We start from the raw sequence: 21766 nt of genomic DNA on the forward strand, positions 1-21766 counted from the left end.
ATGTCAGAATGTATAATCTTACTAACTCGGAAAAAAGTGAGAATGGGTACCGCTATCCAAAAATTAATCTCCTTTTTTTTTATTCTGCGGCGGGAAATTTGGCAGTTAGAGATTTTCATCTTTGTTTGATACAAATATATAGCTAGCTTGTTTGGTGCATCCGGTGTGCAGGATTCCGGAAGTGCTGATAAGCTATAGGCCCTATATTTTTAAAGGCTTACGATTTTCTGTGCTTTTTTAAAAAGCATTTTTAGATAAAATTCTAGTCACTTTCACTTCTAGCACAAAGTAATTTGTATTTTTAGTTGGGAGTTTGATCTTTCAATGTCGCCATTCACATTGTCTACTTATTTCAAAATGTCACCCAATGTTCTGTTTTCAGTAACTTTCGTTTTTATTTAATTTCCTTATATTGCCTCCACATGTCTCCAAATCGCATTCTCTTCTTTTTCTATGTTACAGTATTTTATAGTTTGGACCAGTGTTTCCCAAACGTTTTTATTAACGAAACACTTCGCAGATTTTGAGTATTTAGTAAAAAACTTTACTTATTACTTTGCTTTTTTTTTTTTTTAAAGAGTTTTAATTAATTGTTCCAGTATTTCGAGGAACAACTACTCAGGCCTCATGGAAAACCAGGGTTCAGCGGAACACAGTTTGGGAAACATTGGTTTAGAGAAAGCAGACGGAATCTTCATAACAGCAACCAAACAAAGAGGAGAGGACTGTTGTAAAAGTTTTAATACGTAATGAATGTGAGACTAACATTTACTGCTAACATCGACCTATAAATCCAAAGTCCGTAAAATTACTTAAGCCTATTGATCCAATACTGAATAAATTAGCTCAGTTTAATCATTGCGGTGACAGTTGATCACATTTGTATCCATTATGATTGTCAATAACTTAGTTGTGTAGACCAATGGGTGCTGTGTCTACACATGAGTTCATAATGTGGCACAGCCTGGCGGGAGGATAAACGTTTGGCGTTGAGTAAGAAGAAACCAAGGATCGAATCTGAGATTAACAGCTGGGCACATTTTGACATCATAGCTATTATTAACAAAGAATAAGACAATTTGACCTATTTATGACTCATGTCTCACAATGGCTCGTTGGTCTAGGGGTATGATTCTCGCTTTGGGTGCGAGAGGTCCCGGGTTCAAATCCCGGACGAGCCCAAAATTTTTTTTTTGGGAGGGGGGATTTTTTTTTTTTTACAAGTAACAGCTTTACGGCACATGGTCGCGAATAAGACAATGGCAGTGTTAAAAACGAAGTCATTTTTTTTTAATCTAACTTTCATTATTTCTTTAGAGAAAAACAATCAGTCTATAAGTAGTAAAAAATAAATCTAATTGTGCTTATAAAACCAGTAATTAATTGACGAAATTTGTTGTTTTTTTAATTGATTCATGTCTTGTCTCAACTTAATCCGAGAATGGCTGTGTACAAACGTTTCACCAGACAGAGTTAGTTGATTTAAAGCCATATTAATCTGAATGACAACGACAAATTAACCGGAGTTCAAAACACTGGCGATTGACAGTAACATTACGAGTATAAAAAAAAAAACACTAGGGGAGACAATCAAACAAACATTTTCACGTGTTCATTTGGTGGCAGCATTTAAGTGTGAGAAGTACTGGCCCAGAGTGGCTTGATTAAGGTCAGCATGACATCACATACCCAGCTATCTCTCAGCATTCGTTTTACCAAATTTTTTTTTCTTATCGTGACGGATGCAGGTGGCTGGTTTCCCGAAGGTTTGTCGATCATGAGACTTGTATGCAGTCAGGGTAAGAGGGTTATGTTAGGGTCAAACCTTCATCCGTTGTTTCACCCATGGAAACGATTTGAACGGTTTCTCCAGAAATGATTCCCAGACAACTTGTTTCACGACTATTCTTTCTCGGTAAATGGTTTGACGGACAAATGGTTTGAACGAGAAAATGGTTCATCCAACAATAAAGTCACAAGACCATTGGTACATCGGACTGGTTGCCTCGTCGTTTAATATGCGCTCTGAACTGTCGTCTCAGTTGTTCCGGGTTCGAAGCCTGCACGTTTGCATTGCACATTCGTCCTACGAAAAGTTTGGACTAACAAGAAAAACTATTAACTAGGAAGATATACCCAAACACGTAAAAAAGCAAACAAACAAACAACAAACAATCCATTAGATCATGCTTCAACATATGTTCAAAGACCACTTTTATAATATTGTTATTTATCGAAACGCATGTGTTATGGCAAGATAAGGTATTAGTTGTTTCATAAATAGGGGATGTTTTTATTTAACTCTTTCTCTCCGTAATTATTTTCCTCGTTCAGATAGTGCTATTCATTTTGCTCATTTGTATTTCACTATTCTGTTCAGGTTAAACCATTTGATAACTTTTTTGTTTGTTAGCAGAAAATGTTTTATTTCGTATCAAATTATAGGAGAATGCATGCTCTTTTTTTACACAACAGAAATTAAAGTTTATAAATCCAAAAATCAATGTAGTTTAATGGGAGTCAAATCAACGCTGGCATCGTCCATCAGGAGAGAAAGAGTTAAAGACAATGACGTGCCTAGAAAACAAACTAGAAAATGATTTGAGGAAGAATAGCGAAATGGAGACCGAATATTTCTGAAGGCTTTAGAGACTGGTAGTTTTTATGGATGTAGAAATTTAGCTTATTGACATTCGACGGTTCCATTCGTTATTATTAAACGTCTTGTTCGATATCCACTATCAGCATCGATTAACTTATCTTGATGGCCTTTCGACTTTGTTTTTGGATTTCGTTATTTCAGAGTTACCTCCGTTTTTGATTTCTCTGCATAAGACACAGCGCGGCAGCGCCTAACAATTCTAAAACTGACATGTAAGTACTCAGGCACTAACGTACTCTGTATTGCCTATTTAAATGACTGACTCGCGCGTGTAAAAGTGCGTTCAAGGGATTATCTCCAGGATCCCTTCCCTGCGGGGCCCCGGGGGCATCGATAAGTAGAAAGACACTGGTAAAAGCAAATAGCGATGGACACCAGGTCGAGGGTTGGTCACAATCTCTTGAGTTGTGCGTGCCTCCCAAATGGTCAAAGACTGGACTGTCTGGGCCGTGTCGGGCGGTTTGGTCTGCGCCCACGAGCTAGACTCTAACTAGCCCTTACCCGGTGCGTTAGTAGATGAATACGCCGCAATAAATAGTAATTTTGAAACTTGGAATTTCAAGCAACGCGCACCAACTCACTCCTGTTCTACAGGAACTAGTTTTGCAGTGCCTGATACCAAGTAGTTATGCTCTTCAAATGGTTAATTCATTTGAAGTGATTAAACCTTAATTTTTCTAATTCTTATGTCAGAAATTTGTTATAGTTTTGGACTTAAAAATAATAATAATGCTGAATTTAGAATAGGGAGCGTGGTCGAGAGAATAAGTAAGCTTAAATTTCGCTTGGCTAAAGGCAGCACGGAAAAACCTTCTCCCCTCTCCTCCCACCAGTCCTCAAGTGAGATTGGACCGTAGCGCTCTGAGCATGCTATAAACATGAAAATAACGCTATATAAACGCTATTATTTAATTTAGGGTTTAATTATCTTTTTTTATCTAAACAAAACAAAATAATCCAACCTAGAAGTATTTAATTGTCCGCGAGTGCTCAGAATGTGCGAAGTGTTCCGTTAAACAAAAAGTTTGAGAAACACTGGCCTAGTGAATGTGGTTAGCTTAAAAGTGTTTAAAATTGCATTAATTTTATAATTAGAGACAAGTTAAATACTATTTAGAGTCTGTGTCTCGTGGTCCGGCTCGCCAACTATTTAATTAACTTACCATCTGGCCATCTGTCACCGTACCCTCTTTCTCCCCTGCATAAAAACTGGACATTCAAGTGTCAGACTACCATATTTGTCTCCCTTTTATCTTTCCACGGCCACTGACCACTGTCCAGGCCTTTGGTGGTATTTACCTGCTGACTGGTAAACGTTGTTGGAAGAGCCTCCCCACCCCCCCCCACCCCCTTTCCTGTTAAGTATCATTTTATTGTAGGATATATTGATGGACGAAATCGCTTTTACGGAACCACGAATAGCTGGACTCGATTTTTTTTTCTTTTAAACATATTGAGGTGTGTTTGTGCATCGAGTAATCGATTCTTTAATGCACAACTTCTGTGACACTTTTTTTCGCCTAATCAGAAAAAAAAAATATGGCTGTTTGGTTGCGCTCTGGACTGTCGTTTGATGGGTTCGAAGCCTCACCCACGCCGTCCACCGGTGTCTTGCAGCAGGGTTTGGGCAAGGATGTAATGATCTTGAAATCTGAAGGAACATCCAAAGGACGTAAAACGAAACAAAACAAAACAAAACAAAAACAAAACAAAACAATCAAAACAAAATTTAAAAAAACTTGCTAGCCGAGAGGATAGATTGCTCAGAGTTGGTGGCTCCTTTCCGAAGTAAAGAACTCAATTAGAAACTTGCATGAGACTTGACTAGGCTAACATGGAAACAAAGTTAACGTCAGACGTCCAGATAGACTGGAGGCGTTTGCATGCGTGGGTGGGAACGAGGATTGGTGAGTTTTAGATCTAAATATGAAAAAGTAAAGGTCCTAATGGGATCATTGTCCTGTGCATCCGGAGTTGCTCTTTTGCTGGATGTTTTTCTTTTGTGCACCATAATGCGTTAGTTCCTAAGGACGCGCAATGTTGGTGTCATTACTCTGTTTTTGCTGGATAGCAGTCCTATAGATGGAGCTCGGTTGTTGTTTTCTTCCCCAGTGTTGAGTAAGTTAGTTGATTTTACTGTCTTCTTCAAGGTGTAGCTCTAAAATCGTTGGTAATATAATCTTGTGAATGGCGGTCACAAGGAATGCGAATTTTTCTTGTTTAAGAATACAGGCTATGGACTCTGCTGAAGTTAAGCCTGATTTGTAGGCTTTGTTATGTTATGGACCTTACTTGGCTATCATCCATGCCATCGGGTTGTGGGCTTCGCGAGCCCTGATTGAACTGTGGCACTGAGCTTAAGGTGTGCTATATTTAGTTTGAATAATTTGTATAACTTGTACTTGACCTTGTAAATACTATTGGTGCCTATTAATCATTCATGTCATATTAGGCCTACATCCTCTATTCATTAAACACTTGTACTTCAACGCTTGTTGTTAACTGATATAGGTTTACTTATCATTATTACTTGTTGTGCATAATTATCTACATATTAATTAGTAAACTGTCAGGGGTGTGCGGGCAGACGAGCCGCGGCCAAGTTACAACCCCGACAGGAAGTTAATAATCAGCGTTAAGGTGGGGAACCCGCGGAGCATATCATACCCCAGATGAACCCGCAAACCCGCCTTGACAACCATCGTTACAAATTCTAGATTGTCTTAGTTCTGTAGAGCCATTGGGTGTCTAGGCCACTGCTCAGACTGCGAAGTGTATCACCTCATCATTCCTAGAGAGAAAATCGTTCTATTCATCTGTCGGATTAAAAGAGATTTGACTTTTCGGTCCTTTACAATGAGTCACTTGGATGTCAAGCCAAGAGTACAGACTTTAAACCTGTATCTGTAAAAGGATCTTGATTCTGGATACAGAAGCATTGTCTTATTGATTTAGGTTTAATATGTAGCTTTAGTGTCGACTGTCATGAAATATTGGTTGAGGTCTAGATCTAACTCTAGCTAGTTGAGAACTACGCCAGTTCCTTTAAAAATATTAACATCTCAAAAAAACCCCGTTTTTTTTTGTTGTTTGACGTGGAGAATTTACTGTCTAATTTATTAAATATGAATGTTTCTGATGATATAATGTTTACTATTACAATTCTTTGAAGTAAAATCTAAATATGTCAATAACTAAAATTGGACAAACCATCGGAGTTTCCCTTTAAAAGCTTGACACGGAAACTAGCCCAGACACCTGACGTTCTTCGGGATAAAAGAACATAGAGTTTTTGGCCCATCGGCACAATATAGGCCATGTCGTGCCCGTAATCCCTCAAAGGTTACTCTCCCTTCATACCACAAGAGCTAAATTTTATATAATAATAATAATAAGGCTAGTCTTTGAGTCCGAAGATTAGTGAGGAATGCAGTATTTCCTGTGGCTGCGCAGTCCCAGCTGTGGATGTGGCAAATGTTATATTGTTAAGTCATTAAAAACAAGGTCTATTCACAGTTAAAATAGTAAATGTAGTAAAAATTTAATAATAATTTAATAATAATCTTTTGTAAATATTATATGTAAGTATTATATGTTCGCAATTTCACAAATCAAACCTTCGCAGACAAGCCCACCTCCCGGACAAAGCCCATTACCTTCCCAGGGTCGTTAAGTGTACTAAACAATTTTATTTCATATGATCAATTTTATGTTTTATTATATTCCTCGTGCTCACCTAATACTTGTTTTATTCACAAATCATGCTCTTGTTTTGTTTAGATTGAATTGTCTTGTTCATAGAAGATTATCTTGTTCACATGAAATATTATCTTGTTCAGATAGTAATTCTCTTGTTCTCATACTAATTCTCTTCCTTCTCTTGCTCTCATAACATCCGTCTTGTTCAAACGACGGTCCTTATCACGATTGATATCTTTGAGAGAAGAGTCGTAATAGAATCGATTCTTCTATTTCCGTAATCGCTCTCTCACGCTCGTTGGAGATCTCAGAATGACCTGTGGCGTCCTTGAAGAAGCTAAACCCCTGGCCTCCCAACCAGTCACGGCCAGTTTACAGTGACCGAGTCCAAATAAAAAGGATCTGTTGCGTTCATGGATCGCCAAGGCCACTTTGCTACTGGATTAGCTGGCAATGGGACAGACGCTGGCCACATCCACAGCTGGGACTACGCAGCCACAGGAGCAGTGTTATTCCTTGTCCTCTTGTAACCGGACACTTATCGCCCATGAAGATAAAAAGTGGACACTAGAAGAGGAAGACTAACCGATAGCCATTGGCTGGGATGTGATTGTTAAAAAAAATAAAATAAAAAATCTTTACGTCTAAATTTCAAACCAAAGCAAATAGAGAAATTAAAAAAAAATAAAATAAAAAATAGCCAAATTTTTAAAAATCCTTTTTTAAAAAAGTTTATCTAAGGGAAAGAGCTCTGCAGTTACAATTATATCTCTAAATAATGTAGAAGTTATTTCCCTTATTCGATCTCAAACAAAATAATTAATTATTAATAATTAGTTGACTAATTGTTGTTGTTGTTTTTTTTTTTTTGGTAATTGATTCATATTTTGTTAGGTACAATAAATAATTGTTTAAAGTTTCAACTTGATCGGGGAATGCGCATGGGAAAAATCTAAAGGGACGAAACCCTACATATTTAGCCATACCTGAAGGATAAATTTCTCTTGCTAGTATCAAACAAAAGTAATAAATTACCAGTAATTAATTAAATAATTGTTGTTTTTTTTAATTGAGTAATGTCTTGTCTATGCCAATGAATATTTGTGCAAAGGTTCAACTTGATCCGAGAATGAGTGTGGAACCAGACAGAAGGAGTTGATACAAGCTTTGTAAAAATTCCTTCAAACTTTTTTTTCTTTCTAAGCAGCCTCGTCATTAGAACAACAACACGTACACAACAGGTCTACAACAACACGTACACAACAGGCCTACAACAACATGTATACAATAGGCCTACAACAACACGTAGGCAAGAGGCCTACAACAACACGTATACAACAGGCCTACAACAACACGTAGACAACAGGCCTACAACAACACGTATACAACAGGCCTACAACAACACGTATACAACAGGCCTACAACAACACGTAGACAAGAGGCCTGCAACAACACGTATACAACAGGCCTACAACAACACGTATACAACAGGCCTACAACAACACGTATACAACAGGTCTACAACAACACGTATACAACAGGCCTACAACAACACGTATACAACAGGCCTACAACAACAAGTATACAACAGGCCTACAACAACACGTATACAACAGGCCTACAACAACACGTATACAACAGGCGTACAACAACACGTATACAACAGGCCTACAACAACACGTAGACAAGAGGCCTGCAACAACACGTGTACAACAGGCCTACACGACACGTATACAACAGCCCTACAACAATAAGTACACAATGGGCCACCATCAACACGTATACAATAGGCCTACAACATGTATACAATAGGCCTACAACAACACGTATACAATAGGTCTACAATAACACGTATACAACAGGCGTACAACAACACGTATACAATATTTCTACAACAACACGTATACAATAGGTCTACAACAACACGTATACAATAGGTCTACAACAACACGTATACAACAGACCTACAACAACATGTATACAACAGGCCTACAACAACACGTAACAACAACACGTATACAATAGGTCTACAACAATAAGTATACAACAGACCTACACAACAAGTATACAACAGGCCTACAACAACACGTGTACAACAGGCCTACAACAACACGTGTACAATAGGCCTACAACAACAAGTATACAACAGGCCTACAACAACACGTGTACAATAGGCCTACAACAACAAGTATACAATAGGCCTACAACAACACATATACAACAGGCCTACAACACGCTACAGTAGGCCTACAACAACACGCATACAATAGGCCTACAACAACACATATACAACAGGCCTACAACACGCTACAGTAGGCCTACAACAACACGTGTACAATAGGCCTACAACACGTATGCAATAGGCCTACAACACGCTACAGTAGGCCTACAACAACACGCATACAATAGGCCTACAACAAGAAGTATACTTGATCAAAAGGATGCATATTGGCAAGTTGAGTTGGATGAACCAAGCTCTTATTTATGTACATTCAATACTCCGTTTGGAAGATACAGATTCTTGAGAATGCCTTTTGGTATATCTTCAGCTAGTGAAGTATTACAGAAACGTGCTTATCAAGTATTCGGAGACATCCCAGGTGTACATATCATGTCAGATGACATGCTGATTGCAGCAAAAGATGAAAAAGAACAAGATACAATATAAACTTTCTGGTGTTAATTATCTCGGAAGACAAATTGGAGCAGATGGTATTCGTCCAGATCCAGCTAAAATCAAAGCAATAATGGAGATGCCAGCACCAAAAGATCGAACAGGAATTCAAAGACTGCTAGGGATGTTGAACTTTCTGTCAAGTTTCATTCCAAACATGTCAACAATTACCAGTCCATTGCGTGAATTGCTAAAGAAGGATGTATTGTGGCAGTGGAATGCAGAGCAAGAAAATGCTTTCCAACTAATAAAGAAAACACTTAGTGAAGCTCCAGTTCTGCAATTGTTTAACCCTGAAAAGCCAGTTACTATTCAGTGTTCATAGGCCTACCCCTTAACTTCATACAATTCCGATGAACTTCCAAGACGAGAACCTCTGACGCTGGGACAATTATTTGGTGTCTGAAGTAGAAAGATGGATGATGGCTGAAGTTCGTTAATCCAGGAAGATTGGACACGTTATAAATCGATCAACAAAAGAAGAGGCTACATTATCTACTTTTTGAAATTACGTGACATAAATCTCTGGATAATCTGTGGAATCTAATCATGTATTGATTTCTTGAGATTCGTTGGCATCTCATCAAAGGCAACAAATAGAAACAAAAGCTATATATATTCTATTTTATTTTATATATTTCCCAGCCTTCATCTATTTTCATCTATCTGTTGAGGCACTTCACATGATCTGTCGACCATCCTTCTCCATTTCTGTCTTTTACATTGAATAGAACTTCTTTTAATGACAGGCTCGTCCATTCTTTGATTTGCTTCTTCATTGCCTCTTCTTTTTTTCCAGGTACTGTTCCCTGAAGGAAGGTCTTTATGAGCTATGAGGACCTTGTGACTGTGATATGCCATACAGATTAAGTAATTAAAAAAAAAATATGTGCTATAAGGATGTTTACAGTCTACCTGACACTCGGCTACCTATAGATAGGTTTCAGATATATTTAAGTAACCCAAAAGCTTGCTACTATATGGTACAATACTACAGGAACATCGACTGATTGAATAATTGCCACTTAGTTTAACACAGCAACAAATACAATAGACCAGATAAGTTTCATTTAAAATGGATGCTTTCATTCTTAAGTTTCATTTAAAATGGATGCTTTCATTCTTAAGTTTCATTTAAAATGGATGCTTTGATTCTTCTCTCACTCTCTCGCTAACGTCCCTGTTTCTCTTTCCTTGTCTCTCTCTCTCTCTCTCTCTCTCTTCTTGGTCTCTCAAAGGCGGTGTTTTGGGAGTAATTCTACACATTTGTAACCAGAAATCAGAAGGAACATAAAGGGAGAGCTAGTCATAGTCATAGACGTTCAGTGCACTATATCAAGCGCTCCATTGCTAAGTGCACAATATCATTTGAACGCATTACTAAGTGCACTATTTCAAGCGTACCCATAACTAATTGTACTATATCAAGTGACCCCATTATTTATTAAGTGCACTATATCAAGTGACCCCATTATTAAGTGCACTATATCAAGTGACCCCATTATTAAGTGCACTATATCAAGCGCCTCCCCCCTTACCTTGCCAGGTAAATAGAGTACAGTGAGGGAGGTAAACAAAGTCCACTCAAAAAGAATGTTGCGGTTAGAGCCAGAAACTTAAAACAACGTGACCGGAAGTGGAAGGAGACGGAGCAGACTTGACTTTATCTAATCAAATTCTCAGAAACGTGAAAGCCCATATTTTATTCCTTATACTAGAACAAACTCATACAAGTGCTCCCTCTTCCCTGTTGCTAATAGAGCAGGGAACGGGTTGCCTGAATCAGCCTGGAAAACCAATGACTTAGAAGATTTTAATGTCTCTAATTAACATGCACGACTGGATTAAAAAAAAACAACTTTTCTATGAAAAAATAAACAAATTTAGTACTGCTAGAAACAAAATGTCTTCAAATCTGTGAAGCCAGAAACTGCTAGATCTAAATATTTCTTTACATAAAGACAGGTGTTGTACAAAAGACATTCTACCTCCTAAAATTGGAGTCTCACGATAAACTAAACAATGTCAAGGGCGCTAAAGTGAATTTTAATATTACCAGCTAAATAAAAAATGTGGATCTTTCACAAAAACTGCCAATGTAGGGGGTGAAATATGGACATGCTACCAGTCAGGGCCGGACTTTGACAACTGCTACCTATGCGGTCGCAGTGGGCCCCGCACTTTCATAGGCTCCGCGCTAAGTCAAGGTGTAACTTATTAAATTAAAACATTAAAACTTATATATAATAGCAGGTTTTCCGCGAATTCCTGATTTTCCAGGTGCTCCTGGAAATCTCCTGTAATTACAAAATAGACCTAAAACTCCTGTAAATCTCCTGAAAACTCATACAAATTTGTAAACTCGTAAAAATCTACTGAAAAATAGACAAAAGTTTCATTTTAGGGTGGCAATTTTACGCGCGATAAAAAAAACGACACTGTAAAGACTAATGTATTTCTAATACAAAATCTTGATTTTGACCTTATGCTTATCACTACCCAGACTGGGTCCCGCTCAATCCATTTCGGATAGGGCCCCGCAGCTGCTAGGACCGGCCCTGCTACCAGTGTCCAAGAAATACTCTTAAGGCTTATTGTATCTTATCTTATACAATACAGACGTTACTTTAAGAAGAGGATTATGTCCTACGCGTCATGAATGTTAACCAATGGCTTAAATTTTTGCCAAACGCTTGCGTCTCTGAAAGCCTCTCTCAAATCCAGCGCCTGGCCATCACTTGAAATTTTGTCATTACATCCGGCGGAAACGGAAGAGCTTCCAAATTTTGATTCTGCAGTGCTCAGTAATTAACATATAACCATAGACATCAATAAATATAGACTGGCCGAAGGAAGTAACTTCATGTAACTTGAAAACATGTATATCTATTGTTGTCGGATTTCCGAATTAGGAAAAATTGCATGATCTTCATTCTTAGAGATTAAACAAAACTATTGTAATACTTATATAGGTTATGGCTGAAATAGATATGAATACTTAACTTTTATACTGCTCATAAATGCTGTATAATAAAGTACACAAAATTGCAAGTCACAAATTTTCGTTTCATAAAACTCTTTAATCGGCCAGTCTATATTTATTTATGTCTATGCATATAACTTAAAAAAACAATAACACTTCATTTATTCTGTACCCCGGAAACGCCAAAAAACTAGCTATTTAGAGTTTTTTTTTCCTACCATAGATGGAAATCTCTAACACAAACTAATAAATGAAGAACTAAATTCCGGAAAACTATCGGAAATAATTTCCTTTCCCGTCCCATTGTGATGTTTGCCGAATGTTTGTATCTACACACTTAAAATTGGCTAACTATCGGTGGCCGCTGAGTTGGTTTTGCTAAGCCCCACTTGCCAGTGTTCACCGCCTGGCCAAACCCCATTAGGATGTGGACTCCGTGGAGATACCGGCGGCAAGTCAAACCTGACGCGCGATAGAATCGCTGGTTCAAAGTTTTTCGACCAACAGTCAAAGGTACACTGTACGCGCTGCCTTTTTCAAAGCAGAAATCCTTTTGTTTGCCGAGACTGTTGATACAGAGAACACTCAGGAGAAGATGGGGGGGGGGGGGTGGGAGAGATCTTGTGTGTGGCTGGCTGGTGACTTCACGATTTTTATTTTCTAAATAATCTTTCTTCAAATTCTCTACATTCTTCCTCTCTCACCATCTATTCATCTCGTCCCGTCTTCTCCCCCAACTCTCTCTCTCTCTTTTATCTCTGTCTATTCCTCTTTCTTTCTTTTTTTCTCTCTCTCTCTCTATCTATCTATCTTACTAACAGTCTATCTAACTATTTGTCTAAGTCACACGTTTAACATTTGTTTCTCTGTCCAGAACTATTTCAGTTGTATCTTTTTTCCCCTTTCAGATATACTTTCTCTTTTTCTCTTTCTTTTTCTCTTTTAGCCCTATCTCTCTACCCTTTTTCTATTTCTCGTTCAATCTAAGCTCTCTTTGTAGCTTTCATTTCTCTCTCTCTTTCTCTTTACTTCAGTCATCTTTCTTTCTCTTTCGGTCTTCTTTCTTTTTCTTTCTCTTTTATCTTTCAGTCATCTTTCTTTTTATTTCTCTTTCAGTCATCTTTCTTTTTATTTCTCTTCCAGTCATCTTTCTTTATCTTTCTCTTTCCTCTTTCAGTCATCTTTATTTCTCTTTCTCTTTCAGTCATCTTTCTTTCTCTTTCTCTTTCTCTTTCAGTCATCTTCCTTTCTCTTTCTCTTTCAGTCATCTTTCTTTCTCTTTCTCTTTCAGTCATCTTTCTTTCTCTTTCTCTTTCAGTCATCTTTCTTTCTCTTTCTCTTTCAGTCATCTTCCTTTCTCTTTCAGTCATCTTCCTTTCTCTTTCTCTTTCAGTCATCTTTCTTTCTCTTTCTCTTTCAGTCATCTTTCTTTCTCTTTCTCTTTCAGTCATCTTTCTTTCTCTTTCTCTTTCAGTCATCTTTCTTTCTTTCTCTTTCAGTCATTTTTCTTTTTCTTTCTCTTTCAGTCATCTTTCTTTCTCTTTCAGTCATCTTTCTTTCTCTTTCTCTTTCAGTCATCTTTCTTTCTCTTTCTCTTTCAGTCATCTTTCTTTCTCTTTCTCTTTCAGTCATTTTTTTTCTCTTTCAGTCATCTTTCTTTCTCTTTCTCTTTCAGTTATCTTTCTTTCTCTTTCTCTTTCAGTCATCTTTCTTTCTCTTTCTCTTTCAGTCATCTTCCTTTCTCTTTCTTTTTCTCCCAGTCTTGACATATTTTTCATTTCCAGCTTCTCGTTCTTACTCAGATATTTTCTTTCTCTCTCATTACCACGTCTCTCTTACACCATTCCATCGTGAGTCGGTCATTCAATCATCCTGAAGAAATCACTCAATCCAAAGTCAGTCGATCTTAGATCACTACGTTGTTTTACTCAAGCAATTTACAAGTAAATTATCGCCCTGTCCAACCGTCACAGTGGGGGACAACTGGCTGTGAGTCCTGTTTTAAAGCTTCTATTGCCAGTGTTTCTTCTGCATAAGGCATAGAACATCTGGACTTCACTTTAGGCAACCATTTTAAACAACGCCGATTCCTAATCGGTTTGTTTTGTAAATACCATTCTCAGACTGTACACACTGCAAAGTGTTCTACTTTCGCTTTTCCTCTATAAAAGTCTACGCCATAAATCCCCTGCCTATTATACCCTGGCTCTGCTTTTACGCTCGCTCATAATTGGGCATTCCCGTTATTTTATCCCCTGCCGTCATTAACACGCGATCCAAAATTAAAAGCGCTCGGCTGGAACCGGCAGGATCAAAGTAATTTCACGGCACCCAGAATTGCCATAAAGCAGTAAAGACGCTCCGTGATGCCGCGGGATCATTATTTTATGACGCGAGCCCCGTGAACGGACTTTATCTTTTCGCGCATGCATGTTGGTCGGCGTTGCAAATAAAGCTACCCAGGATTCAACAGGGGGAAAAGAAGTGACTCAGAAAACGCATGCGCGAACGCAGGAGGATTATGAGTCGCACACTGGGTAAGCGAATAAAACGGCGTTAATAAGACTGTAGTCACGTGACCTTATAGTTGCTTTTTTTTTTCAAGTTGAGTATCAACCTAATTGTTCCTGGAAGTAACTTCGAAGTTCTTGTTAAAAATATTTGAGCTACGTTTGATGTTACAATTAGGAACAGTGGCGTAGCAAGGGTGAGGGAGGAGGGGGGAGAATTTGAAAATCCCCCGGGCCCCCTAATGAGTGGGTTTTTTTTTATCAAAAAATAAATATTACGCAAAATGCAGGGGCCCCCAAAGAAGTCAAGCCCCCCCCCCCTACCCCGGGGCCTCCAAACGATGGAAAATTCCTAGCTACGCACCCGATCAGGAAAGAGTTCCATGCATCTCATTTGGATGCATGTTGAAAAAGAAAGAGTGACATTGATGTAGACCAATTGCTTGGGAAAGTAGCAGTCAAAAATTAAATGTGTGGAGGCTGACACAAGTCAGGAAAAGAGGGACACACATACATCTAGATTTGGATTTAAAGAAAGAGATGTAGACAGAAGGAGCGAAGAAGTTAGACGTATGATACATGCATAGTTTTAGACGTGGTTGGTTAAGAGATACTGACAAAGAGGAAAGAAAGAGGCATGTGGGCTGTTCACAGTATTTGGGGGGGGGGGACAACTTCTTCTTGACTCTAGGCCTATCGAAGGTTACCTCCCATCTGCCTGTCTGAACAAACTCCTTTCTGGTAAAGATCCAAGCAGATGTAAATTATTACATCCCTATTACCGATGGCTAGTTTCCCAACACGCTCGGATTAGAAGCGTGGCCAAAGGCCGAGAACAACGTATTCATTCTCTGTATCACCTGATGTCCGCATCAGCCGAGTGGGTTTCTGTCATAAAAAACAACCTGCCACTTGAAATAAAGATGACAACCATAAAGTCAGGGCAAAGGTTAAACTTGAAATTCTTGGAAGAATTCTCCAGCATGTCATGTATGCAATTTAGTTTATGTTTCACTCTTTTCGTCTCTCTCTCTTCACGGACTTTCAATCCCATCAGCCCTACACGTCATGTTCTTTCATAGCAATGCACGCTTTTGGTCTGCTCTTAGAAACAACGAAATATGAGCGACAAAACGTCAGCGACGAAATTGTAAGCGACAAAAGGTTAGCGATGAAATGATGAGCGACGAAAATATGAGCGACGAATCGGCGACGAAACATGAGCGACGAAATTATGAGCGACGAAAATATGAGCGACGAATCGCCGACGAAACATGAGCGACGAAATATGAGCGACGAGATACGAGCGACGAGATAAAAGAAATGAGAAATGAGTGCCTCTTCATACTTTGGTATTGGTTGCCTTTAGTGTCCTCGATAGAGTTGGAACTCAAGTTTGAATCAACGTAATGAGGATACCATCTTTTGATGTGCTGGGGTGTCTACCTTCTTCCCCCCTCCCCTTCTCGTTTTCCTCAACCTGGTTGACTTTGATTGACAAATAAAGACAAGTGGTGACAGGTCTGTCACTGGCAAGGTGTCACTAGGGTGGACAGACGCCTTACTCTGGGTGTTATGAGGTTTAAAAATAGTGCACCCCACAAAGTCTTCGTCTGTCATACTTTGTTATACTTCGTTTGTTATACTTGGTCTGTTATATTTGGTTATCATTAAAAAAAAAAGGTTTCCAATTTATTTTCAAAAACTTACCTCCCTTGCCCCTCACATTTAGTGCACACTTTTTATGAGTTTTTGATTGGCAAATGTTCTATACATGCTGGTAGAAGTCTGTCTTTCCTTTGGGACGGAGTTTTAAGACTGACATGCGCAGTAGTTGCTCAATCACCTAAACCAGTGATTTCCAAAGTGGTCTATATAGACCCCCAGGGGTCTACGAAGACTTCCAAGGGGTCTACGAAAGTGAAAAAATAAATTGGGGGTCTATGAGATGTCTATGGGGGTCTACGATAATGAATTTCATTTCATTTGTGACTTTAATTTTCACTCCCATTAATGCAATTATTTCCTACACTAATATGTAAATGTACCTTTAATCCTTTAAATATTTATACTGCTATTCAAATGAAAAATAAAGATAAAGTTCAGAATACACCCAAAAATCTCTCTTCGACATCATATAGAGAAGATGATGCGTTTGTGAGCGTCTTACACTGTCTCGGAAAACACTAAAGGTAAAACATTGATTTTACCTGCCCTTGAAGTAGTTTTAAAAACTTGTATTACACAAACCTACATCTGTTATTATGAATTTTTTAAAAGCAACAATACAGTTCAAGGGCATATCGGATTAAAAGCTTCTTATGTAATTCTTTGCAAACGACATATACAGTTTGGGATCAGCGGTCTAGCAGGCTCTGACAGGATGTAGAGCTGTTTGCTGCAAACTGCCTAAGGGTTGCTGGCTCCTTATTTTTCCTCAGGGTTGACTCACAAAACCTTTCCCATTGAGTATAGCTGCAAGGCAGCAAAAGTTTGAATTCAGTTCTTCTGCTAGGTAGGTAGAAAGCGCCCGCCTTTCCAAAGCTTACTGGTTTTGGCGCTAGTTACTCGCCTTCGCCGCTTCTCCTGTTAGTGAAAACAGTTCTGCGGACTCAATATTTGAGCCACACATGAAAGATCCAGAAATACAAGAGAAACTGCTCTTTGTGAAAACGTTTACAAGAATCCCTAAAGCAAATTACTGAATTAATATTTAATGTTTCATAGAACAACAAATTCCTATATGAAACATAATATCCGTAGCAATGGATGATGAGCCTACAAAAAAACCCAACATTTCCAGTGTGTTTGATTTCAGAAATATATATTTTGTTATTTTAATTGGTTTAAATTTAAATTTTATCAATCTGTATAACTTCAAATGTAGCTTTTAATTGCCTTTTCACTCTTAGACTCACTACAGTTAGACATTAGTTTTAAAAAATGTTGATTGATTTGCAATAATGCAACACAAGTTAAGCAGGGGGTCTACGGAAAATCAGAAACCATGGCAAGGGGTCTACGAGACAAAAAAGTTTGGGAACCACTGACCTAAACCTTCGCGTGGAACATTTTCTCCATACAGACGGCACTTTCCTTATAAAATACAGACGTTACTTTAAAAAAAAAAAGATGATTACGTCCTACTCGTTGTGCATCTAGTCCTGCATGTTAATCTATGACTTAAATTCTGCCATGTCATTGGTATTCCAGGCTGGCTCAGGCAAACCTTTCCATGGCACTAGGGAAGAAGGAGAATTTGTACACATTTGACCTAGCATATGGAACAAGGAATGCGCCTTTATCTTTGTGTCTGTCTGAGTATTTTATTAGGTTTTGGATAGTATGGTTTAATGTTTTATATATAATTGCTACTCTACCACAAATAATAATAGATCTTGAGTAACAGGTTTATTTTGAACAGGCTTACGTCTACAAACACTTGTCTGGGATTATGTGTTAAAACAATGTTCCATGTTTAAACTAAAACTAAAATAGGATTGAATTCAAGGATCGATTAATATATTTACTTGAAGTAAACAACAGAGTGGAAATCAAGTTTTTCGCTAATTTAGGCCAATGCCTAAATTCTATCCAAGGCACAGGACAGAGAGGAATGGAGAAAGACGGTTGACAGATATCGTGTGGTGCCACAACGGTCCAACTGACTAAGGGATAGGTGAAGGTCATTGCCTACCGGACGGGTGACACAACCAAAAAAAAAAAAAAAGGAGGACATGCCAGACCTCTGGTAACCCTAAGTTCAAGTCAGAACAGTTATTTGTCTTAAGTCCTAAGTTGGATATGAAGTCTAGCGGTCTATAAGAAGTCACTAAATTCAAAGATTGCCACTCACCACCCACGTGCCAAAGCAGAAGTGAGGATACTCTTATCTCCCCCTTAACTGGGTGCATTGTTACACACGTCAAACCGAAAGTAGCTTAGAAAATCGTTCGTTAAGCTGCTCACTGGGCGTCTGTCGCATCTTGGGGGAGTTCACCCGCGCCCCTCTCAACCTCGCTTTTTTTTATTGCCCGAGAATGAAGCGAGGAAAATGAAAGCTCTTTGGGTCAGAGGTTCCCACACAAAGTCCTTAGAGTCCCAAGTCCACGTAAAGCTATATTATACTAGTTACGCTTCCCGGCTTTGCCAGGGAAAGAATTTTCTTCACTTGTGCGTCAGTGCATGACACACTTACATAAAGCTTACAATTACATGTGTGTGTGTGTGTGTGACTTAGGGGGGGGGGTGAGAAAGGAACCTCAATAATACATTAAAAATAATTCTCTGAGGAACAAAAGTGAAAAAATACATTAGATACTCATTACATTAAAAATCATGTTTCACGCTGTAACGTTATTTACGTTTTTAGCGGCCTCCGAAAGGGGAAAAGACGCTATTAGTTTTGTGTGAAATGTCTGTCCGTCTGTCCGTCCGTCCCGTTTAGATCTCGTAAACTAGAAAAGATAGTGAAAATCCGACATCACAATATTTTAGACCATTCAAAGTTCTGATGCAACGGCTACTTTTTTATTTTCTGAAAGCGAAAAATCTAATTTTTTAAATCACTTATGCAAGCAGTTTTTTTCATTAAAATACATCACTCTTACAACTATTAACTATTAAACGCTCAAACACTTGAGGCTCTTTATAAAGGGAGACGACCATTTTTCCATATTTTTATACGTTTATGCAAACAGTTGTAGATTTTTTGTCAAAAATTTTTGTTTTTATATTTTTATTGTTAAGTTATGTAAGTTCTGTTATACTAAGCTATAATTACACATAAACAAATATTTACTATTTTTTAAAAGACAAAAAAATCTATTTAATAAGCATCATAAGTTTGACATAATTTAAAACGAATAGTAATCTTGTAAACTGCATTTTTAGCGGCCCCCGAAAGGGAAGCACACATCGCTATCCCAGTGATAGATAGATGAGCTTACATCATCTGCCCTATAGAGTCGACTATAGACTACAAGGTCTAAAAGGGGAACTAGTTAGGCCAGATTCACATCTAACTTTACATTCACTTGCACCTATCCCTTGATCTGCTGGGCCGTTGGAGCACTACACAAGATCTGTCAATCCTCTTTCTCCATTCTTATCTGTCATTTGTCTTTGATATAATTTCATTCGGATGTTCTTTCTGAAAATATTGAAGCCTGCCTTGGCGGACCACTTTGGGGGGCCGATTTTGAGTTTGAGTTTCCACACAAACTGTCTTTGTAACATTGTTATAAGTTCATTTAGCTAAAAGTTCTTCAATTTAAAAAAAAAGACATTATATGAGCCATTACTTTAACTATCTGAAAATTGCGCTTTTCGCCACTTTAAAAACCCGTTAGTTGAGTTGTTTTTATTTATTTGCTTAATTAAATTTGGCCAATCAACTATAATGTTACCGGCAATATAGAAAAATAAATTCTAACCTAAAAACAAGCCAGTGTTCTCCGAATGTTTGATGTTAAGCTAAGGACAAAGTGTGGGACACACTGTACTACACTATTTACCTGTGTACTAGATCTATATCGTACAAGGCGAAAAGAAAATTTAAATCGACAATCAGGGGACAATAGTTATGCCTGCGCTAGATGTGGTAAAATATGTAGGTCACAGCTGGTGTTGCGTAGCCTCGGAAAATACTGCATACCTCATTAATCTTCGGACTCGTTGTATTATTATGTCATTCATGCAGCACCCACCCATTTTCACATAAATTTTCACATAAATTATGCTAATTTATGACATGGTTTTAAAAAGGGGGTGGGGCGGGAAATGAGAACACACGTTCATCCCTAGCCATTAGAAAATTTGAGAACCCTTTCCAGTAGAATGAAGTACCGGACAATTTACTGACATAGTTTTATATGTTGTTGGGTCGATAGTCCAGTCTTCATTAGTGACCATTACCGAAACTTCCAGACGACCTTCATATCGACTAATAGCGCTGACCTTCGTTGATGCCGGCGGCTAATACGCCAGGATTCTGTTGTAGCCCTAGAAATGAACATGCAATGAAAATATATCATTAGCATTTCGAGAATTAAGATTGAAATTTGATTGAATACTTTCATTGTGTAACGTCCTTGCGTTAGAGTTGTGTAGCTATCGCACAACTAAGGAGATTATAGGAATGTACTTTCTATGCGTTGGACAATAGTCTATCTTGAAAAGGTTTCTTGACCTCTACCATTGACCACGTCACTTTCGTGATGTTTCTTTTTATTTATTGAACTAATCTCTCTCCAGTGGCGTAGCTAGCAATGTGCGGGTGGTGCGAGCCGCACGGGGCATCAAACTGAGGACAAACTTTCTCAGTACAACTACACATTGTAAGTGATCATTTTTTGTCCTACATTACATTGCTGGCCTCAAGTCTTTTCAAGACGATCAACATGCCGCTACAGTAATCTACAGTGAATACACGAAAGGGCAAAGACCGATAGGCAGTCGTCCCAAATGAGGCGCTGTGGCTGAGCGGTAAAGCGCTTGGCTTACGAACCGGGGACCGCGGTTCGAATCCTGGTGAAGACTGGGATTTTCAATTTCTTGATCTTCGGGCGCCTCTGAGTCCACCCAGCTCTAATGAGTACCTGACATTAGTTAGGGAAAAAGTAAAGGCGGTTGGTCGTTGTGCTGGCCACATGACACCCTTGTTAACCGTAGGCCACAGAAACAGATGACCTTTACATCATCTGCCCTATAGATCACAAGGTCTGAAAGGGGAACTTTACTTTTTTTTTTACTATATTATTTATTAAATTAGATTTAGAAAGAAAAAGAGATATATGAAGACGCGTTTCTCTCTGTGTCACGTGGGTTAAATATAGCGCACCCTACCGAGACCACTGAACTGCATAGAACTGTTGTGACGATCACACTTGCTGGGAATTATATTATCAAACTTGACAATTCAATGAAATGAAGAAAGAAACATCTCTCTGTATTTTCTTCAAACATCTTTAATAACTTCTTCAACTTTCACATCAAATTAACTTCTTAATTCAATAACAACTTGACACTTCATAAATAAAACTTAAAGATACATAAAACTTCACTTAGTATAACTTCAACTTCAACTACTAAAACTTTACTTAATGGACCCGCTAATATCACAAAACATATTACTAATCGAGGACTGAGCGAGGACCATCGCTCTACAAGAACTACTACTATGCGAGGATCCCGTCTAACTGACTTTCCCCTTATTTATACTTTCTTTGATCGTACGT

General features: G+C 38.3%; 1 non-coding gene across 1 annotated transcript; it reads left to right on the forward strand.

Annotated features, from left to right (window-relative positions):
* Positions 1-1109: 1109 nt before the first annotated feature.
* On the forward strand, positions 1110-1181 carry Trnap-ugg (transfer RNA proline (anticodon UGG)). The gene has a single exon. It is a non-coding gene; the product is annotated as a tRNA-Pro (tRNA).
* Positions 1182-21766: the final 20585 nt, after the last annotated feature.

This window comes from Biomphalaria glabrata, chromosome 13, assembly GCF_947242115.1.
Source record: "Biomphalaria glabrata chromosome 13, xgBioGlab47.1, whole genome shotgun sequence".
Classification (NCBI taxonomy): Eukaryota; Metazoa; Mollusca; class Gastropoda; family Planorbidae; genus Biomphalaria; species Biomphalaria glabrata.